This window comes from Parasteatoda tepidariorum, chromosome 3, assembly GCF_982258835.1.
Source record: "Parasteatoda tepidariorum strain Cologne lab strain chromosome 3, Ptep-v5.0, whole genome shotgun sequence".
NCBI classification, from domain to species: domain Eukaryota; kingdom Metazoa; phylum Arthropoda; class Arachnida; order Araneae; family Theridiidae; genus Parasteatoda; species Parasteatoda tepidariorum.
The window spans coordinates 100,130,500-100,136,053 of NC_141757.1; positions in this window are offsets into that span (position 1 = coordinate 100,130,500).

Here is a 5,554-nt window from a genome sequence, read left to right on the forward strand (position 1 = left end):
AAAATTTGCTTAATTTACATTCGTTTAAATCCAAGAAAAAAAAATTTTTTTTTCCACACCACAAAAAAAAAAAAAAAAAAAAAAAATCATGGTTTGCTATAAGTAAACAACTGATTTTGACTGACTGTAGATGGAGTTAGAAGATATGACATTGAAATTTGAAACGCTGGGGATTCTTGTATTTTATCATTGTTATATGATATTTCAAATTTGAAAGTTATATTAATAAGAACTCTTTAAAATTGTTATACAGTTCAAAATTAAGGCAAATAGTTTATAAAATGTACTAAATAATTTCATATCAGATTAAGCAAAAAAAAAAAAACTTAAAATTTTTTATCTTTTGTGTCCTTGGTTCTCTTAGATATAAAAAAAAACATCCTAAATGGTTCCTTTCATTTCGTTTTAAAATGCTTACAAATCGCGCCTTTTTCTCTCACAAAAAGCTACCAATAAAATGATAGAAGTCGCAATACCAGAGTGTTACAAGTATACATGTCGAAGTTAACGTAGTGAAACTTCTGTCGTTTAAGACAGATGGCCGATTTTTTTTTCTTTTGAAATAAAAAGAAAAGAAAAAAAAAGTATCTTTAGATATATTTTTTATACAGCAGCTTTGAAGTTAATGGACCTTTTAAGAAGTTTTTTTTTGGCAACATTTTCTTTTGACTTTTTTTTTATTCCTTAAAGAAGTAAACAAACATCAATGTCTTTATTTCGATAGTTTTTTGTCGAAAAATTTCATTTGTTGAAAGTAAGATGTGTTTGAAAATGAAACAAAAAGCAGTGAAACTATGTTTTTGGGCTTTGTCCAAAAACATAAGGATTCTTTATTTTAACTTCTTATAATGATTTATTTCGTTGTAAAAGATTTGTTGAAAATGCTTTATAGATATTTCTTCCATTTTCTTAAAAAATAATTACATTTAAGCAACTAATGTTTTAGGTTCAGTTTTATTTTTTTTTCCTGTACTTTTGTTCTCCGATTTAAAAAATTCTGCTAGCTACAAAATGAATTGTAAATGAATTTAAAGACAATTTGTTTTCCTGAAAAAGAAATTTCATTTAGGAAAGATTTATGTCTTCTTTCACTATTTATTATTATTTTATTTTTGTTGAAAAAATGGCTAAGAGATTTATTAATATCGATATGATTTTTTAAAAAAAATATTTATCATGTTTCCTCAACATAATTTTTTAGATAAAAAAATATGAAAATGATCTATTGTTTCATAAAAAAAAGAGGAATCTTATTACTTTAAAAGTAAAATGATAGAAAATGACAGCTAAATTTTTTCCCCTTTTTTACTGTTTAGAATTAACTAGGGGATTATTCTTTTTTACTGTCTAGAACAGTGCTCCTCAACCTTTTTATCGCTGTGGAATGTTGATTCTTTAAATTTTAGATAGTCTATATTTTATAATTCTTATTAAATTGTATTTTAATCATGTATTCAAAATAAAATACAATTACTTGCGCGGTATTGGTGCTGCTTTAAGTGACGTCACTCAGCTTCTGGTTCATTTCTCATTCATGGAAAGTCGCGCAAACTCGAGAGAAATGCACCAGAGCAAATTAAATGGAAATAATTTAACATTCCTTGGTCAGCCCAGTACCGTTTTGACTAGTAAAAAAAAATTGCATTTTTTTGTGTGCGTTTCATCGTAAAATTTAGTAAGTGTGCAAATATTGTGCAAAAATCCAGTAGCTTAACACTGTAAAAATTTCAGGGACAAATTACGATAAAAATTACTTACAACTCCGCCTGCCAATACTTTTTACCGTACAGTTTTACGGAACGAAAAAGAATCTCATATACGCGATTTTTACAGTAATATTTTACAGCATTATTTTATTTTTGATTTCCATACTCAAATTAAAGTAAGATAGCTATTAAAGCTTCCAAATATAGTCAGGAAGCTTCAGTATAGGCATGACAAATTTTGAGATGAAATATATATATTTTTTGTCAAAAAACGGGTTGTTGAAATCAAATGCTCGATTTCTACTGTCTCATTTATCGCATGGCTTGGACAACAACTCCTTCATTGTTGTTTCTTGTCCAATATCAAGAGTTCACAGTAAATCATAACTGCTTCACAGTAATTTTTTCCCATCTAATAATATGCGCTGACAAGTTAATTTTTTTCCGTTACTTTTCTTCCTGATTAATAAGAAACATGGAAAATAACTCTGTTTGTGTTGTTTTCTTAATAAAGTAGAATTTTGATCTATAGTATCTTATGGGATAGTGGGCGATAGAAACGGATAAACGAGAGGAATACGGGTTAATATAAAATATCAAATAATGATTCAAAAAAGTATGAAACGTAAGAGACTTTAATTTTTATAACTTTATAATAAATACGATGGATATGAATGAAACTTTTTAATAATAAAATGTAATAATTTTAGTTTCAAAAAATACAAAAATGTTATTTTTTTACATAATTTCTATACACTTTTAACGTTTTGAAGTTTTTTTTATACCGGTGGCATAGAAAGAATTAAGCCGAGAAGAGAACCAATTGCGCACAAAATCTTAAGCCTCTTCATTGGATGAAAATATCAATCACCCTCATGCATCGTTAAGGTGTCCAAACAAATGGTAGTCTGAAGGTGCTAAGTCCAGGCTGTATGGAGGATGTTCAACTGTTTCTCAGTAAATTGTCAGTAACTTTTGTTGTGTTACTGTGGTTCTATACGGCTTTATGCAAACGTCTTTTCTTGCCTCCTGTTGACTTGTGTATCTAAATTCTAAGCACCTATCTCTCTGAGATTTTTCGATATTCCAAATCGTCCTTAATTATGCTTTGCATACTTTTTATAACTCATCTATGTTATAGCACTAATCTTTCGAACTTTCCTTCGTCCATCATTATGAATGAGGTCATGTCATTACGAATGAAGTCATGTCGTTATGAATGAGGTCATGTGATTATGAATGTCTGTGATTATGAATGAGGAACATGGTCTATTTCCTCTGCCGTGAGAGTGATCATTCTTGATCAAAGAGCCCGAGGCAAGTTTTCAAATAATTTGTGCCAATTGCATACTTGAGCTCTCGACAGAGTATCATTGTCGAACTGTACCTGTAATGTGCAACTGTACCTCTGAACTGAGGAAAAAATTTCAATTGGTTTGACATTTTCTCTTGTTAAAAATTTAATTTTTATACGTTGTGCAGCTGCATTTGGAACGTTAGGTTCACTTATGATTTAAGTTACTAAAAAAAGAACTTATAAGGAACTAAACACTTTTAAACAATAATTTAGACTCTACATGAAGTTCTATTCTTGCCATGACAATGGGAATAAAAATCGTCTACTGCTTTTGAAAGAGCCTCATTTATATTTGATCCACCTTCGTATAAAAAATTTTAATTGAAAAATTATTTACTTATTGCAAACTTATTTACGTTGCAAAAGAATAAAATAAGCATATTTTTTTATTTAAAATTATTAGATATTTTATCTTAAGCACTTTTTTTTTCTCAAAACAAATAATAAATTTTCGACTTTTGTAACAGATTGCCGTCTATTTTCTGTAAGTTCGTGTGAGTATAGTTCCTCATTGTATCAAAGGCTATTTTAGCTTAAGAATTCTTTTCATCTCAGAACAAATAATAAATTTTCGACTTTTGTAATGTCCTCTATATTTTGTAAATTCGCGTGAGTATCGTTTCTCATTGTATCAAAAGCTTCGAAGTCTTTCGCAGAAGTTGACACTAGCTGTGATACAATTTCACCATTTCCTTCATCAATTTCACCATATCATTCATCAATATCACGATTTAATTTATAAATTTCACCATATCATTCATCAATTTCACCATTTCATTCATCAATTTCACCATATCATTCATCAATTTCACCATATCATTCATCAATTTCACCATTTTGTTCATAAATTTCACTATATCATTCTGCATTATAACTTCTGCAACCATTTCCTGAATCGACCACACATTTGAAAATCTTCATCATCTGATGCAAATCGCGATGTTCACGTGCAAGTTGGTGAAAGTTGGCTGTTAAAATTGGGATTAGTTACAATTTGGTGAATTTCGTTTTCGTTAAAGTGTAGCTAATCCCAATTTTCCCTTTCATCATTAGTATATGTAACTGTTTTTCTTCTCAAAATAAAAAAAAATAATTCTTTTTTAGAATTTTAAATGTTGGTAGAATTTCTGAATGATAAACGTGGGCTAGTTTTAAGAGTTTGTCAGTTTCAACATTTTAAGAATGGCATTTGTGATGAGACCGTTAAAACTTGACGATACGATGGAAAAAACGAAAGTTGCGGGAACCATGGATCGAGATTCGACTGTAATAAAAAACATTCAACTGTTCCTCAGTTGTTTATTTTCTCAATAAGAAGAGCTGGAAGGCAACTGTTCCTTCTTTCTTTTTTGTTTAATAGCAGACGCTGGAAATCTATCTTACATGGTAATTTGGATCTGTTAGAGCTAAAAAAAAATCTTCTCTACTCCATTATTTAATATAGATCAAATTTTGTTGAACTTCAAAAAGATATAATAAAGTAATAAATTTCACAATTCTTAAAAAAAAATTGAAGTCATCTCTTTCACGCTTTCTTTCTTCCAATAAATAACATACCCGATGTCTGTCTTTATTCAATTTTAAATGAGACAAATTTCACTTTTTGATTTTTATTGTTAGCTTCCCTAATTCCTAAAAAAAAGAGAAGTTTTCATTCTCTATACGTTTGTTCTAAAGATAACACTGGTCATGAAATAGAAGCAAATTAGCAATTGATAATATTAGTTCTAAATCTTGATTTGAAATGCAAAGAAAAGTAATAGAAGAGAAACCCCATCAAAAGAACTTTCTTTTTATTTAATCTTCAAATTAAGGTGTTTTTCATTGATTCAATATTTATTTTATGCTCGAAGATCTTTTGGGGGCTGTTTCGAGAAAATGAGCCTTAAATGTAAGCCCTCTATTGCTTATATGAATATAAATTAGTCGATTATCTTTTGAAAGGGCTCAGCAAAAATGTTCCATTCTTTCCTTTCTTTCTCTTCTACTTATTCACTACATTATCGAGTGTTATAGGCCTAAAATGCCTTTTTGATAATTAATAAGGAAGAATAAATTTCAGCGCATATTCTTCTTGTTTATGAGATATGGTTAAAGTGTCTTACATGATCTGTAATTAGAATCACCCTTAAATGAACGGTATGGAAATTTTTTCTTTTCAGGTTGTTTTTAAAATTTAAATATCGTCTTGATTTTTAAACGAATAATGTATCGAAATCTCTTCATTTAAAATTAAAACGATGTTTATTTATGTTTGTGTTTGATTTGTTAAAATATCCAGTTATTCGAAATTCCAGGATTGCGTTTCAGTAAGATTCTGAAAATGCATTTTTCAAATTTTGTATGGAAAAACTCCTTTCGATTGTGATGGTCTCTCGGAAGTTCGAATAATTCCCCCCCCCCCGAAATTAATCTTATTTGTTTTTATATATCCTATCATCTGGTTGAAATGTGTGTTTATTCCCAGTCATTATTTTTACTTGATTTTACT